This window comes from Phasianus colchicus, chromosome 25 (assembly GCF_987193195.1).
Source record: "Phasianus colchicus chromosome 25, bPhaCol1.hap1.1, whole genome shotgun sequence".
NCBI lineage: Eukaryota > Metazoa > Chordata > Aves > Galliformes > Phasianidae > Phasianus > Phasianus colchicus.
Window position 1 is genome coordinate 4509038 of NC_143460.1, and position 17749 is coordinate 4526786.

The following is a 17749-nucleotide window of genomic DNA, read 5'->3' on the forward strand; positions in this document are numbered from 1 at the left end:
CTTTTCTCCCTGACCCATCCCAGCAGTCCCAACACCAACCAGCAGTGCTCCCTGCATCTCCCCAGTGCCAAAGCGACAGCACCGGGCACACCAAGTGCCCTTGTTTGGGACTGGAGCACATCCAGCATTGGACATATGGCCCCGGAGCAGGTGGGGTGGTAGAAGAGAGGAGGGGGAAGGGAGAGCTTCCAACTGCAGAACCATTTCCAAAAGTCGGTGCCTTTGCCATCGCTCCTCCTGCTGGGAGCGGCCGGGCTGAGGGAGCCCCATGCTGAGCATAGGGCACAGCCCGAGGGAGAGGGTTTGGCTCTGAAATATTCTCCAAAAGGCATAGGATGGGGGGAAGGCACCGACTGCTTTCCCAGCAGCACTGTCACAGGCCGCCCTAATTTATTTCCCTTTTGTCTGTTCTGTGCTGTGCAAAAACTGGGTGGAAATGGGGTGATGCATCGCGACAAACTTTTGAAGCAGCCCAAATCTTCCTCCCCCCCACGCAGCACAATGAGACCCAAACCTCCAAAGCTGATGAGAAACCAACAGCAGAGCTGGGGACGGCCCAGAACTGTAGGGACACCATGGGGCTGCAGACCCCCAGGGCTGAGTCCCCATCAGACCACGGCCAGACCCGGCTGCTGCTGGATGCACAGAAAGAGGCAGCTCACATTTCTAGCAGAAAACAAACACATTTCACCAGCAGTTTGCACTGATGCTCTGCTCAGCACACAGCCAAACCAGAACAGAACAAAAGAGTCCAATGGGTTTTCCCCATGCTGTTGTCCAGAGCTGCATGGACAGGGCAGTGTTTTGATTTCAGTACACAGTTGGTAGGAAAATAAACATGATGCATTTTACCAGCACAGCGGAGCACTTTGGGGTGTAAAAGCAGAGCAGAGCTGTGGTGATGCGCGTTGAAGGCTGTCCATCTGGTGATAAAGGCTTTTCTGCTCTGCAATCACACGCACAAAGCAGCTCCAACCCTAAGTGTTCACAATAGGATGGGGCTGAGCAAGCAGGAGTGCAGCATCGTGTCGGACAGACAAAGCTGGGTGCACATTGGGTGGCATGCCCTGTGTCCACGAGGAGGGACAGCCAGGAGAAGAGCCAAACTGCACCAAAACCCTTTCAACTTTGTTTGCTGCCTCAGCTCCGTGGCCATCCAAGCATCCCATGTCCTGCACCCCACAGACCACCCTCACCAACAGGGTTACTCTGAGCCACCCCACGTGCTCAGCAGCAAACTCCAGACCCTAAAGCCATCCCCGCCCCATGGCACCGAGCCCCCATCATCCCCAAGCACTCACCTCAGTGCAACCCACACTGTTGGCCACCAATGCCCCCATCCCCAACCTCTGTGACAGCAGCCCAGCATCAGTTCCAGGAAGGCAACAGGCAGCAAACCCCTCCAGCAAGTAACAAATGTAAAAATAAATGCGCTGAAAGGAAAGATTTACTGTGCTGCTGCTGCTGCGTGCCCTGCATGGAAGGAAAAGCCCATCCTCAGCATCCCATGGATGGGGTTAAATCCCCTCCAGCAAATAGCAAAGTTTACGAGTTGCTCCATCTCACTGCTAGGGTGCAGCTCCCCATGAGAAATGGGGGGACAAAAAGCTCAGCTATTCCCCCCCTGGGGCACTTCAACCTTCTGGAACAAACTCTGCTCTCAGGATTGTGCAGGCTCTGTGATTTAGGAGTCAAAAGCAGCAGCAGGGAACGCACGCCGCGGTGCGCTTTGCTTTGCGCACCCAACAGCTCCTACCAAACAGCCCCCAGAGCAACAAACGTACTTCAAGGAGAAGGAACAGGGATATATATTTTAAAGTTCGTGGTCTCTGCTCCTACCTAATGGTGCTGCTCGCTGGGTGCTGAGCTCCTGTGGGGCGATGGGCTGGCAGTGCAATGAGAGCTGCTAAAAAATGTGGCACCCGCGAAGCCCAACCTGCACCACCTCCACCAAAGGACAGCGGCTGTTTTTAATGCGATGGCCCCGAAATCGCAGCCTTTCAAAGAAGAAGAAAAAAAAAAAATCGACCCCATGCTGTATCAGTGTCAACAGAATGGATTCTGTGCAAAATTAAATTGAACTAAAAGGAAATTGCACGGATTACAAGCGCGGGTTATTGGCTCAATAGGGGAGTAACTGAGCGATATTATCTGGTCTGCGCTACGGAGAAAATAACATTAGCTGAGCTAATGGTCCTTTTTCACTCCTAAAACCTATTACTCCAGATCTGCTTTGGAAGCAGAGTATATTTCCATGGAAGTACCTTGTGAGACGGAGCAGTTTGAGCGCTGTGCAGCCACAGTCTGACATTTTTCCCAGAGAAATCCCATGTCCACCACTGGCAGTCAGGTTGGGGTGGAAAGGAGCAGAGCTCTGCATCTGTTTGCGCACTTCACATGAAAACTGCTCAACTGCAGCTCAGGGTGACACAGCTCTGGGTTCCTCTCTCCCACCACTAACTTTATGTGAGCTGCCCTTCGGGTCCCACCACACACATACCTGAGCCGAGGGGTCACACCAGATGGAAACCCCCACATCACAGCAGTGCAGGACCCCCAGGATCCCACTCAGTGACCCAAATCTGCCCTGAACTGTCCCAAACCACAGCTCCGGTGCGTGGCTGCATGATGCAGTGACACGGATCAGCTGTAATTTGGGCTCAGACAGCAGACAGCTCTGTGCTGACTCTGGCTGTGCCCCGTGGCAGCGCCGCCGCTGCACTGTTGGAGCATTTTGTTGGATGGACAAACAGCCGCACGGTGCTGCCAGCAAGTTTTCCTGCCCTGCGCTCTGTGCCGGTATCCCGACGGCGCTGCAGGGATGTAGGGGGGATCAGAGCGATAATACACACGGGCAAATTGCCTCTGCCATCCAACAAGGCAGCAACAGCACATCCATCCCCTGGGGGAGAAGGGACGGGGACCCAAAGGACGGGGACCCAAAAGACGGGGACCCAAAAGACGGGGACCCCAGCCCCGCAGCCCTCCGAGCTGCGAAGCCCCACACGGCCGCACGCAGCCCCGCACACCCCGTGTGTGGCCGAGTCCGGCTGTGCGCGGTGTGTGCCGGCACATGGTGTCTGTCTGTCTGGCCGTCCGCTGCGTCCGCCTGCGTCGGCGGGGCTTCCAGCCTTTATAACCCGCTGCCCCTAAAACAGCCCTAAAACAGAGCGCACGACACGGCACGGACAGGAGCTGGGACGCGTCCCACTGGGGGTCCTGGGGAGGGGGCTGCAATGGGATCACACTGAATACGAAGCGGAGGGGGGAGGGTGCCGCGGATTAACCCCTTCCCTGCCGCGCTCTCGCTCCCCCCGGCGCTGCTCTCGGAGGAGTTTGCAGCCCCACAAGTTTGTAACAGGACTGGGGCCGTGCGGGGAAGGACGCGGAGCTCCGCTTTCCCCCTTTCCCATTCTGTTTAAGCAAAGGGTTGATGGGGTTCTGCCATGCGGCCGCACAGCCGGAGTTGGGGGCACCACGACCCGGGACGGTGCTCAGCGCCCCAGAGCCGTGTCCGTGCACTCCCCTCTCCTCTCCCCCCACGCAGTGCCCCACATGGCCGTGCCTCTGCCCCGCTCCCCGCTCCGCCCGCACTCACGGCTCCGCCGCGCTGCAGCGCTGCGCCCGGGTCCCGGTCCCGCTCCGGTGCCGTTCCCGGTCCCGCTCCCGGTGCCGCTCCCGGTGCGGGCTCCGCCGCCTCTCGCACGGCTCAGGTCCGCTCCATGTCCCCGGCGCCTCCGCTGGGAGCTGCCCCGGCGCCGGGCGGAGAGAGGGAGCGGGGAGGAGGGGGGGTAGGAGGAGGAGGAGGAGGAAGAGGAGGAGGAGGAGGGCCCAGCAAACCAGCAGCCGGCTGAGGGGCGGCCCTTCTGCCCCGTCCCCTCCCCTCGGGACCCCCTGCTTTGCCCCGACGGGGGACCCACGCGGGACGCCGCTTCTGCTCCGTCCCGGACTCGTGGCGGTGGGGAGCGGAGGAACCCCCAAGGACTTGGGCAGAGTTTGGGAGACGCGTCCCCGTACCCCGCATCCCGCTGCCAGGAATGAAAGGCGGAGGGTCGCGGCTACGCTGGGAGCGCAGGGATGGTTGGGGCACACACGTGTTGACAAACGCTCTGCTTTGCAGAATGAGATCTTTAAAATGTTATGTCAACATTGAAGGAGGACTGTTTACGTTTTGCCAACAGGGAAAATTCCCATTGACTCGAAGCCATTTCCTCCCCCCACACCATCGTTTTCTTCCATGGGAATTTCTTTTTTGTTTTCAAGCTTTGTTTTCATCCAGCCCCAGGAGCATGACACAACAGCTCCGGGGACCTCCTCCCACTCCGTGCAACTGGAAATTGGGCTTTCCGGGGGGAGGGGGGGGTTATTGGACCCCCCCGACACCCCATGTCCACCCCTCACCATGGGAAACCTCTCCATCACCACTGCAGGGAAGGGAGCAAAGAAACGTGCTGAGCTGCAGCCACGCTGTGGGCACAACGCAGAGGGAAGAGCGAGGTCAGGAGTGACCTGGGAGAGCTCCTGGCATCAATCAAGAACATTAAACACAAAGCACGGGAGCGCTGGGAAGCAAGAGTAGAACCCCGCAGGTCAAAGAGCTGCATCCACCTACGTTCCCGTTTTACATATGGAGAAACTGAGCCCTGCAATGCACGTGGAGCTGTGCAGAGAACTGCAGGCCTGCAGCAGGGTGGGATGCAAAGGCAGCTTCCCAATCCACTGCCCCCCGACCCTCCCAAAGCCCCCCATCTTATCCCATAGCAGGAATAGCCCCCGGCCGCCCCACAGACCCCACAGCCGCTCTGCGGGCAGAGGCGCATCCCCTGAACCAGAAAGGGAAACAATTAACAAAGGGGCTGAGGACCCACACAATTAAACCCAAAAGAGGGAGAAGAGGCTTTGTTCGGGTCGCCATGGCAACAGCCAGCCCGGAGTAGCGGCCACGGACTTTCACTTTCCGTTCCTTCCTGGCGGTGGTCGTGGTGGCCCCGGTGGCTTCTCCACTGAGTGCCGGTGCCCATTGCAGTTCCCTGGCTCTGGCATCACCCCCAGATGGGTGCTGGGCTGAGGTGGCCCAACTGGGGCTGTCACCACGCATGGACCCTCTCCTCAGCCCAGCTCTGCTCCTTGTCACATCCTCCTTCAAACAACACCAGGTGCACCTGCACCTTCTCTCCACCTCCTGCAGGGCACTGCCAGGACACACAGAACATCACCAACAGCCACAGAGCATCACTGGGACCCACAAAACACCCCCGGGACCCATGGAGCAGCCCCAGTATCTACGAAGCATCCCAAGATCCACAGACCAACCCTAGGACACATGGAACATCACAAGGATCCCAGGACCCACATAGCATCCTCGGGACCATGGGCACGAGGTGGATGTGATGGTGCAGAGATGGTCCTCACCCCTCCCAAGGGGCTCACGTGGTGCCTCTGTAGCTCCATCTCTCCCCACCTGGCCACATCCAGGCTTACAACCAGGGCAGCTCCATGGCTGTGGTTCCCCCTGCAGCATTCTGCTTTCCTCAGCAGAAGGAAGCTGGGACAATGGGTGGAGGGACCAGGAAAGCTGGTGGGGGCAAAGATCCCACTGCCTCCAGTGCAGGGGGCATGGAGGGGAAAGGCACAGCCAGCACTCGCCTTCCTTTTCCCAAGCCCCCCCACCCCTCCATGCAGCCTGCAGGGCCTCCAGCCACGGTAGCAATGCCTCCTGCTTTGTGCTGGCTGCAAGTCCCAGCCTCCAGATCGCAGGATGCTGTTGCCTGAGTCATGGAAATGGTTCAGACAATGGCTTGGCCCCTTTATAAGTGGCCAGAGGGGGCAAAGCAGGGAGAACAAATCCGACCTTGCTTCCTGCACGGAAGTGGGCCCATTGTTTGGGAATGGGCATGTGCTTTGCTCCTCACCAGCCTGGGAAAGCTGCAAAGCCATTGCGAGCAGGGAGTGAGCCACACAGCTCCCCATCCATACAGGAACCGAGGCAACGCTGCTGCCACTGCCCTCAGCAGGACCACTGCTGAACCACTGCCCCAAAAGTCCCTCACACATCCAAGGGATGCACATGTAACGTGGGCTTGCACTGTGTCAGTGTGCACACACACACACAGAGGCAGACAGACACACATCTGCAGCCCATTAGAGCCGAGCTGATATGACTGTTAATGGAGAAGCTCAAACTCTCTTGAAACTGAGTGGCAGCTCCAGGGCTGTCCTCACTTCACCTCTTTGCACTCGCATCTTGAGGGCCATTGGGACGTGGCACACCAAGGGTCCCCTGCAGCCAAAGGACCAGGTCTGGGGCTGAGAGGGAGAACACAGAATCACAGAAACATCCAATATCCCAACTTGGAAGGGACCCATCAGGATCATCGAGACCAATGTAGGCACTGGGGGAAGACTGCTGTGACAGAGGTGCCCAAAGCCCCCCACACCTGCAGCATGTCCCCTGCTCATCACAGCACAGGCTCTGAGCAGAGCTGCAGGAATCAACCTGCTGATTGTCCCCACCCAAACCCTACCATTCCCCCGAGGTGCTGGGAGCTCCATGCTGCCTTCCTCCCTGGCGCAGGCACTGCTCTGCTCCTGCAGGGAGTCTGCCCACAGCCTCACAGGCTCTAATCTGGCTGTAATAAAACCAAAATGCTCTGGGATGGCTCTGCGGGGAGAGCAGCTCCACCAGCACTCAGAGAGAGCTCGACAGAAAAAAAAAAAAAAAAAGTAAAATTGAGCAAATTGTGGTTCTGCAGGAAAGCAGAGCTGGCTGGGGCAAAGGGCTGAAGGCACAGGTGAACCTCAGCCAGTGCACGAGCTGAAAGAGCTGAGCAGAAGGAAGGGAAAGGCTCCCTCCAGGCCAGCATGCACACAGTGCCAGCTAAAATCCTGGCTCTCACTGTGCCCTGGACCACCCCTCCCAGTGCAGACCCCGACCACAGGTGATTTTTGCTGGCGTTTGCCCACACAGGAGCAGAGAGGCATCCTGGGCACAGGGCTGGAGCACAAACAGCATCCCAAGGTTGGGGTGTCAGGAAGCCCCCAGCACTCTCCAACTTCCCAAAACCCTGTCACATTTGAAAGACACGGGGGGGCCCCAATGCTTCCAAATGCATTGCAGCTATAAGCAGCTAAAGCACTGCAGGCAGGAGGACAGAGTGCAGCTGTGAGCACCCCGGGCTCTGGAGAGGCTCCTGCCCATCACCACCCCCATCCATCACCACCACCTCTGGCTGCTGTGACCATCACCATCCGCCCAACCCTGGGTACTCATTGCATCCCCCCAAGCACCAACAGAACTCCAGTTCCAAACTGGGAATTGACAGGGAGAGCAAACCACGACGCATCTCTGCCACTCTGTACCCAACCTGAACACCTCTGTTTATCCCTACCCAAAGCACAGCCAGCCCCGTGGCCACAGCTAGCCACACACGTGGCAACGGCCTGCTGCTGCTCTCCTAGGGTGAGGCCACGGGGTGGGGAGCACACAGCCATCCTGGCAGCCTGAAGCTGTGCTGGGGCAGTGCTGGGTGATGCTGAGCAGGCCGCACCACAGAGCTGCAGGGGGTGGGAGGGGGTGCCTGGACCACCCAGCGGGCAGGCAGGGCTGGGGGCAGCGCGGTGGCACAGCCACGTCCCCAGGCTCCCTGCTGCCACCCGGGATGTGGCGCTGGGGGACGAACCCATCGGCTGTGTTTCAAAGGCAGCCATGGGCTCTGGGGCCCTTTGCTCCCAGTTGGGCTCCAGTAGGAGCACGGCTCTGCCTGTGCCACCCACCGCCCACCGGCCGGACCCTCCAGCACAGCAACAGAGGGTTTTTTCTTGTCCCCCCCTCTTTGTTTTCTATTTTGTGCTTTTGTTCTCCTCTCTTTGGTCCTTTGTTCCAGCTTGTCCTTTGTTCCAACGCCTTTGGTTTCTCGTCCCTTTGATGCTTTGTCACTCCCTTCATCTTGGAGCTTTTCTTTCCCCGGGTTTTGAAGCTGGCGGTTGTTTTCTGTCCCCGCTCTGTGCTTGGCATTTTTATCCTTTCTCCTGCCTCGTCCACTTTTGGGTCACATGGGCCCGGCCCGGATTGTCTTCAAAATCCCCATTTGTCTTGTGTCGGTGCCGGGTTTCCCTGCCTTTATGTCCTTTCTTAAGAGACTCTCAGCGAATTTTTCTCCTCGTTGAGGGAAGCAGGGAGGGGGGATCGGGCTTAATTAATTACTGAGCGTAATCTTTAGATGCGCGGCACTGCAGGATGCGCGGAGCGTTCTCACTAATCGTTACGATTGTGATCGGCGTGTTAAGGGTTAGCGAGGGTTTAAACACCAGCTAATTGCGGCACAGAGCTCGGACTTCGCAGAACTGCGTCGGGAAGAAGCAGGGCTGAGAGAGGAGCAGCACTGCCACACCACTGCCGGGGCAGACGGTGAGCAAAGACACAGCAAAGGGCTTGAATTTTCAGAGAGCGCTGCAGCACGGCGCCTCGAGGCAGCGCTCACAGCACAAACACGACCACAGAATCAGATACGGGGCGGTCAGGATCAGGGAACCGTTTTCCTCCGAGAGCGACTTCAATGCGCGGCGCCGTTGCTTTGCTTTGATTTAATGCCCCAAATATTTCCCCCCACGCCCCACTCAACCCCTTTTCCCCATAGACCTCGGTGAAGCCGATCCCATCGGGATCTGCAGGGCACAACTCTGCTCGTTGCAGCATCACAAGGGCTCGCTATGCGACCATGGGGTCCCTTCCCACCAAACACCACCACACCCCCTATGCCATCCCCAAAACACGCGTTTAAACATCTGTATCTCACAGCAGTGACAGCTGTTAACCGGAGGAAGCAGCCAAACTTAGCAACAGGATGTACCCTGAGATAACATGATGGATATCAGCAGCGAGTGCCGGAGCCCAGCTGCAATGCTGGGTGTCAGATCAGCACCGATATCAGCTTGCTCTGATGCTGCCTTCGCAACACCCAGAGTTCTCCCCCTATAAATCACTTTGGGGTACCTCAGTGACATCCCCGTGGTTCGTCTTGGCATGGCAGCAGCTCTCAGGGGGACATCACACCATGGCCGAGCAGATGGGGTGCTGCAGGTTGGGTGTTTTGCCCTGCAGTGACAGCCCTGTGCCATTGACAGATGCTGCTGTGACCCCGGTCCAGCATCAGGGCCAGGGCACAACGTGGGAGGCTCTGCAGAAGGATTTTGCATGAGAGAACGGGCCCAAACGTGCACCAGATCCACCGAAATCCACAAACCCTCCTGAAAAGGCTGGGATGGTCACCTTGATCTGCAGGCTGGATGTCTGCAGAGCCTTGACCGACCCTCAAGGCGATGCCATCGCCATGCTGGGTGCCTCTTCCATGGTCACAGAGCTGGAGACAGGCACAGCAGCGTCCCAGCCTACTAAAAGTCCCACATTCCTTCCAATGTTTCAACCTCCAGTGTTCTGTTGCAACAGCAGCCAGGAAAAGCCAACCTTCTGGTCTGCCTGGTTCTGCCCTCAGGCTCACGAATGCACACGGGGCTGATAAGGGCTGGATGTGAGCCATCCAACACCCCACCCCAGAGGCTGGCTGCTCACCCCGGGGTGCTGCCCATACCACGGCCATGCAGCCACACTCATTGCTGCCAGGCGATGCTCCAGCAGCCCTGCATTGAGGTCTGTGCTGCCCGCCTGCCCTGCCCAGCTCTCTCAGAAGGGCCAAACCTGTTCTTATGACAGAGCTGGCACCGGGAAGGCAAAGGGAAAAAAAAAAAAAAAAAAAAGAACGAACCCCCCTCTCATCTCTCTATCTGCAGCCATGCAAGGAATATTGTTCAGCGCAGCACAAAAGCATCCCTGAAAATAGAAGCGCCACGGCCAGGCCTGCCAGTGGCTGTGTGAGATAACGTCTACTTGCAAACAGTGTGCCTTTGTGCCGCTGTCACTGTCCCCATTGTTCAGGAGCCTATTGCCTCGGGGATATTGTTCCCTCCTTTTGTCTCAGCCCGGCTCCTTTTTGTTTGACTTTACTTACCATTTCATTCCTCTCCTTTGTGCCGGGGTTCTTTCTTTTGTCTCTCTCTCTCTCCTTTTTCTCTGTGTGATTTGTATTTAGCAATTGTTCCCGGCCCATTGGAAGCACAATGTGCTCGGGGCTCTTTTCTCTCCTCCATTCATTACCTATTCAGGTGGGTTTGGCTGCCGGTAGGTAAGCAGGAGGAGCGGGGGCTCAGAGCTCCATCCCAAAGCTCGGAGGAGGCTGAGCCGGGCACTGCCTTGGGGCAAAAGGGGGTCCTGTTGTTCCCCAGCCCTGCGCTGGGTTCCCAGTGGGGTTGTGACACGTGGCAAAAGAACAGAATACAGGCAGAACGTCACCCCAGCTTTGCTCTCTTAGCAGATGATTGCAGATCTCACCATGCGCAATGGTGACCACATGCCACAGCCTTTGTCTACATCAGGCCCGAGCCTGGCCAGGCAGCCCTAGTGGTTAAAGCTACCTTAGAGTGTCCTGGGAGCCAGCTATGGGATGAGCAGCGCTGCTCCCAGTCAGCTCCCAGCAGCTCTGCAGGAGCACGGAGCAGCTGCAGGCCTGGCCAGGCTCCTTTGGGGCTGGCTGGATGCAGCCAGGAAGCAGAGACAGAGAGCAGAGATGCCCTGGAGTGGCTCAGGACAGAAGAAGTGCAGCTCCTGCAGGGAAATGGGACCCTGCATCCCATCCTCGGCTCTGCCTCCCATGCAGTGCTCGGGGGTTTGGGTGTCTGGGGTGGGCACTGCTGTTGTGGTTGCTACTCCCCAAGGAGAGGACGTATCAGGAAACCTTCAGAGCTGACAAGAGGCCATCCCCAGGAACAACAATGCCGCATTGTTCTCCAGGGCTCGCACCACATGACCTCGCAGGACCGCTCCATCCCTAACGCTGATGAAACCCCGAGGATCAAAGCTCTGCTGGAAGCCGCTTCCTTCTGCTCTCAGGCACAACCAGCGAGGGGCTGGGAGGCTGCAAGACCCCGGGGTTCACCCCACAAACAGGGGACAGATGGGAGAGGTGGGTGCAGGATGGGAACGGGGCCGTGGGCTCCTCGGGGACAGCGCAAAGCCCCGAGGCCAGGCAGCACCGGGCAGCGGGCGGAGCGCAGGGGGCGTGCCTGGGAACCAGCGAGGCGGTCTGGGATCCATTGTTTCATTGTTACGGCTTCAAAGGACAATGGGGCATTGTTGTCTCTGGGGATCCCATTGTTTGCTTTCGCTGCAGATCCCAGCCGCGCCGTGGATGGAGGTTTCCCGAGGGCCAGGCAGGCTCCGTGTGTGGGACACTAAATAATGAAGCAGGCATGTTCCCTTCCCACCCCTCTCTTTGCCACCCTTCCTAAAAAGGCACGATGTGTTGAAGCACGCGTGTGCCCACACAGGCCAGGGTGCAGAATGGGCAGGGGCAGTGGGACCACCCGTCCAAGCAGGGAGCAAAAACCAATGCAAACAAGGGGAGCCGAACCACACTCTGCATCACCAAGCTCCTGTGCTGCTGCCGAGGGAACCAGGGGTGTCCAGGGGTGCCCCAGCTGTGGCCCTGCCACGTTCCACTGCCCTGTTGGAAATAGCTGCTGCTGATCCCTCTGAACCCACAGGACATGCAGGACTACTTTGCAGCATCTCAGTGTTTAAGCCCATGGCATCCCCTGAACGCCATCGCTGCCCAAGCACGTGGCACAAAGGGCATCTGCCTGTCTGCTGCAAAGCACAGCATCCCCTTCAGTACCTGGGGAAAGGACAACTCAGCTCTGGGTCCCTGCTCTGCTGCCTGTGCAGCACCCCAGGATGGGGACCTATTTGCGTAGCACCTTCCTCTGTAAAAATAAATCTGAATGCTGTGCAAAACTGAGGAGGGGATGGAGCGGGGAGTTGTCCCCAGTCCGTGGCTGAGCCCTGCAGGCCTGCCACTGCCCCAGCACAGTGGGAGATGGGCAGAGCAGGAAAGACATTCTCCAGGACACCCTTAGAGCAAAGAGCTGCTCCAGGAGCTGGGGAAGGGAGTGACTCACCCACAGAGCTGAGGGTGGGCCTGGGGAGAGGGCCAGGGACATCACCCTGCAGAAATTCAAGCAGATTGGAACAGCTCTGCCATACTCTGCCACCAGGCACAGAGTAGAGCCCCCTTTCTCAGGGGTCTGTGCACCCCCCCAGATAAGCCAAAGGAGCTGAAAGAGCTATTCTGCACAGTCTGCCCTCCCTCTACTCCCCCCCACCTTCTGGATGGCAGCCCTTGCGCCAGAGGGCTGAAAGGACGCGTGAGATCTGTGCTCAGACCAGCTGCCACTGAGCGTCTTTCCCCACTGCCCACGTGCACCTTGGTGCTGTCTGGGTGCCAGCTGACCCTCAGCCCCTGCCACCACCCCAGAGAGGGACAATCACATTGCAGGGGAGCAGCAAAGCTCAAGCACAGCACAGGCAGGTCAGCCCCAGGCTGCTGAAAGCTGGGAGGGGATACTGCTGGCGGTGACCATCCCCAGCCCTGATGCCACACAGATCTGGGCAGTGATCCCATCTTGCACCAGGAGCTCGCTCACGCTCCCAGCAAGGCTCACTTACACAAATACAGACACACACGCATGCGCTCTCAGCCCCTCAAATAAAACAATTTCCTCTCAGATAAAGAGTTCCTACCGCAGCCCCCCTTTCCCTCTCCCCCCAAACTAGCGCACGTCTCACGCACCCATTTCAGAGCCCACCTTGGGCTTTGATATTATCTCACTTCCTCGATATGAAATATTAGCTCTGTTGTTGATTTACGATAAAGGGATGGGCTCCAAAACACTGTACTTTGGGGAGGAGGCAGGGGTGCAACAAGGTCTGCTGTGCTCCGAGTGAGAACAAAGCCTTTGAAGGAGCGGATGCTGGTACCCGCCACCAGCGCTGCCCATCGGTGCCCTGACACCTGCATGGGGCAAAGTGGGGGGCCCTGGGAGCAGCCAGCACCTCCAATGCTCTGCAGGGAGCTCGGGTGCTCTCACTGCCCCTTTGTTTGGTAACTTCCTAATGCACAAAAGGCAGCCCAGCTCTGGAAGCTGTGCACGATGCCCCACCAGCTGGTGCTGGCCCTGCTACCAGCTCAGCTCACAAAAGCCACCGCTTGAACCATCTCCTTAACTCTGCTCTGAGCCCCCATTCAACCGAGAGCACAGGAGATTGTCCCCGGAAAACACAGATTTATTTGGGAAGCAGATTGGCAGGCAGCAGGAGAGCTGCAGAGACGGCGGGTTGGTGTGCAGTGCTGCTCCGCTCAGCCGAGGACTTCGCATCGCTCCATCAGCCACCACCCCCAGGGGACTATTAGATATTGCTCCTATTTTGAAGATGAGAGACTGAAGAATAGCAGATAAGGGCAAAATCTGAAAAGCAGCAGCCAGCATCAGGGCTGGGCAGGGAGGTGAGTTCAGTTTACTGTTGGAGCTCTTGCCCTTGCAACAAAGCAAGCCCTTGGGCAAACCTGATCCCATGTGACTTTTCTGGTGAAATAAGCAGAATCTGGAATAGAACTCAGGCATCCTGGGTCTCATGGTGAGTAATGAACACTCATGTGTGAGCAATACAAACTGCCCAAACCTCCAGCAACCACGTGGCTTTGTTTTATCGTGCCCCAAGTCCTGCAGCGAGATTCCACACCAAGCAGAGCTGTAAAGAAACATCCCCATCCCTGCTGCAGACAAGCTGCAGGAGACCAAACCTAACATTATGCACCATGACAACACGCTGGGTAAGGAGCACGGCCCAAAGATAAATGCAGAAAACCTGGGCTTAAATATCCTAGCTCGAGGCACAGGAGAGAAGACAACCTGCAGGAAAAGGGCAAAGCAGCACCTTGTGCTGAACTCCTTCTGTGCATTCAAAGCAGGGAGTAAAACCCTCCCTGGGGCCCAGGTTAGGCTGGCAGAAAAGCAGCAGTGTCAAGCAAGCTCAGCAACACAAGTCCAGCTCCTTGCACGCAGGGCCCTGCTGGTATGCGAGGCAGCAGAGCAGGGGGCGGGCGTTGCTGCTGCTAATGTGGCAGAGTGTCCCTGCTGAGGGCAGGCAAAATGCCCATGACTCATTTTTCCAAGAGATGTTACAAACAATAGTAATGATGCCCCTGGTGGGTATGAATGTGAAAAGGCACGATGGGGGGGGGGGCAGCCATGCTGGGCACCTTGTGTGTGGGCTGCCAACGGAGGGTACTGCTGCGAACAAAACCTGCTGCAGCCAGTTCTTGGCATTGTGTACGGTGAGAACCCTTCAACAAGGACTTCAGGGGGAGAAGGGTGAAATGGCTGCACAGCAAACTCCTTTCTCCAGGCTTCTGATCTGTTTTTGACGGATACCAATCTTGTCTTCGGACTAAGGAAAGACCATTTTTTATTACTCATAGAGAAGAATGGAGAAAGAGGTCCCAAACTATTCCATCTCCTTGCAGGACTGGGACCAGAACAGCAAGCAGGGACTTCAGGGAAATGTTACAGCACCATTTCAGGCCGCTCTCTCTTCCTGAGCTCCCGTCTCTGTCCTCCACACAAGTTTTCCCTATTCAGATGCTGCCCTAAGGGTACAGCTTCTGAGCCATTTGAGTCTTTGACCTTCCACTGTTGTCAGTTTGATACTATTATTTTTAGGCACACAATCCTTAAAACATACCAGTACTTGAAATATGCTCTCAGATTATGTGCACTAAGCACAGTGCGGTGAGGACCTGAGAGGAGGACACTGTGGGATGGAGGGAAGGCGATTCCACCCTTGTAAAACCCACACAGATACAAATCCCATCCCCACTCCCACCTGCGGTCCTCTTGCCAAGCCAGGCCTGTGTCCTGCCTGGGGACTGAGCCCAGCACCTCCACAAGCCTGAGAGAAGTGAGCAGAAGTGCAGCAGTGACTTTCAAGAGCAGGGAAAAGCACACAGAAGCACTACTGGTGACTCCACTGAGACCAGGCTCTGATATCCAGGTTCCAGCACAATCACCCTACATCCTACCAGAGAACCACTGAGAAACTCTACGTCAAGAAATCCAGGACCACTCTGCCTCCCTGCTTGGAGCTGTTTCACAAGCACAGTCCCATGAAACTGGGCTGGGCCAGGGCAAGCAATTCCCAAGCGCAGCAGGGAAGAAATGCAGTCTTTTTCCCAGAACCCTGAAGCCAGCAGCAGAGACAGCAGGCAAACATTTACTCAAGGTACCCTCCAGTACTGTTAAAGGCGATAGCAGCTAAAAGAAAAAAAAATAAAGTCAAAGCAAACATTGCACAGCCCCACCTGGACCTGAGAGGGTCGTCATCTGCCTGCCACAATCAATGCAGTGGTCTCAAAATGAAATGCTGTACCAAGAAATCTCTGTTTTACTCAACCTGTGCCATCATTAGCACAGACACAGGTCTCTATTACTCATTTTTTAAGAACCAGCTCTATTCCTACGAAAGGGAAGAGCGAGGTGGTATCTGAACCTACCATCAGCTCAAGTTTTGCTTCTGACAGATATCCGAGTGCTGTTAGTGGTGAGAAAACTTTCTCTGGCAATCTCCACCATGGGCATTTTCTTTCTTGGAGATGTGTGAACGCTACTGTGTGGTATTTTTTTGCCACAACACAACATCACACCGCAATAATCCAGCATGCAGGGCACTCCTAATAATGACACCTCAAAGTAGCACCTTCGTAAGGAGCCTTTAGCCACCCCCAGACCCACCCCGCTCCTCCTCACTCCCTCACTGAAAGGAATTTGCACATTATAGAAAAGTACTTACAAAAGCAAACACAACAGGCTTCAACACAGCAGAAAGCCAAGCAACGGGAGCTTTCTAAACACAGAGCTCAATTGTAAGCATTCACTCTACCTTGCTCCTCCTCACTGCCTCTTGCTCAGTCAAAACCAGAGCCTCGTGCTCCTCATTCCGTCCAGGAGCAGGACACCTCAGCAGGGATGAGCCAGGGAAGGAGAGGGCACCCTGCCTGGCTGCTGCCTCGACAGAGCACAGCTCCACGCCAGACAGCCCGGTTTGCTTTCTTCCAGGTTGTTTGGGAGCCAATGAAGCTGCTTGAATGCTGGGGAACTCTGTGTTCCTGCGGAGGCTTATGACACTTAGCTGGAGGGGCAGGGAGCTGGCCGAGCCCGCAGCACCCTCTTCTGTCTAACGCACTCTTGTGCAGCCAGCTCGGGTCACTCTCCATCTGGCACTGCACACTCAGCCCGATGAAACATCACCTTCTGGCTGCCTCCAGCTTGGAAATGCTCAGGAGGCTAGGAGGATTCGGGGTTAAAAAAAAAAATTCGGCAAGCATTTAGATTAGTCAGCCCTGTGGTTTTTATGAGGACAGACAAGTGCTTCTTGGGAAGGCAGTTCGGCTAAAGCAGAATTGTTTTTGAGCCCCATCTGTGTGCTGGTAATGCCTAGAAGCTCTGTTCTCAGGCTGCAGCACTCCATTGCCAGGCCCTGCACAAACAATGGGGCTGCATTTCCTCCTGGCCATTCACACACATTCGGACTCTCCTGGAGGCTCTCTGCAGTTTGTGTGGCTTCCTGCTTGGGAGCTTCTCATTTTCTTCTGCAGCAACCCCACGCAAACAATTACTGCCTATTTTGGTGCCTTATCATGAGATGCTTCAGAGCTGATTAGCTTGGACTTCCTTCCTCCCATCAGTAGCCTACTCCTATATTGACGTTCATTTGCACTAATTTGATAATATCAGAGAGCAGAGGAGCTCTAGGAAGCATTACAGTGACTCGAAGTGCACAATTTGGAGTTGGCAGCAGCACTACTGATAAGAATGAGCTGTTTCTCCTCATGCCCAAATCTCACAAAGCAGCTACGCACAAGAGGAAAAACAGACCCTGGCAGGTTCTGAGTCAATGCTACTTCAGTGGCCCTAAACTGGACCCAAGTGGCATGAGGCAGCAGATCCCCTGGTAAATAAGCTCTTCCCAACTCCATTCCTGTGTGGTATTTCCCACATAAACTTGGCAAGAAAAACGATTAACTCAAGTAATTAATTTTAGGTAAAAGTCTCAAGGCTACCACCTTTCCATAACAACAAAGAGATGCAGGCAAATGAATTTTACAGGCACTGCATCATAAATATCCCTCACTCAAAGCCTGTGAGTTACAATTATAGCAAATAATTTCCTATTTCTGAGGTGTTTTTTTGTTTTTTTTTTTTTAAATCAGAAAAAAAAGAGGGGATGGCTCATCCCAAGCAAGCCAGGGAACTGACCTCTGGCTGATGGACAAAGAAATTCAGCTCTCTTATGGAAACTTAAATAGGACGGATCCTTAAATGGATGATAAAAGTAAATCAAGTGATAAAACCCAGCCATGTCTGACATCCCAGCTTACTTAACAGAAGAAGGATTTAATCTTGACACACTGTCCAAAGAAGAAATTACAGATTTAATCCCAACCAGCTGCCCTCTCCAACCATATTTTACTAAAGTACACGTATTAATAAATTTGTGATGCTGGATCACTATACCACAGCCTCAAATCCATCACCAATCCACTAAGAGGCTTTTACTGATTGATCCATAATTAACACATCCAAGAAATTAAATCTCATTTATCTTACCAGAAAGCACCCAAAGAACCAGTTGCTGTGACAACTGCATGTAAAACCTCTAACAAACTTAATTAGAATCATGCAAGCTCAAGTCTGCAAGTGACACCAGAGCCCATCCTGTCTCATACTGCACATGTAACTTCCCAAAAAGCACAGAGTTATCAGGAACTTATCAGATCTTGATAATTGATAACTTGATGATTAC

The 17749-nt window shown here is 55.5% G+C and overlaps 1 protein-coding gene across 2 annotated transcripts in view; it reads right to left on the reverse strand.

The window, feature by feature from the left end:
* The window catches only part of SOX13 (SRY-box transcription factor 13), a 34731-nt gene extending 17006 nt beyond the window's left edge, over positions 1–17725 (reverse strand). Inside the window, exon 1 of one of the 2 annotated variants that reach the window (XM_090124727.1) lies at positions 15827–17725. The gene's annotated coding sequence lies outside the window, so the exon portion shown is untranslated. Of the gene's footprint in view, positions 1–3598; positions 3771–15826 lie in introns of those variants that run through there. The other variant, XM_090124726.1, reaches the window with a different exon arrangement.
* Positions 17726–17749: the final 24 nt, after the last annotated feature.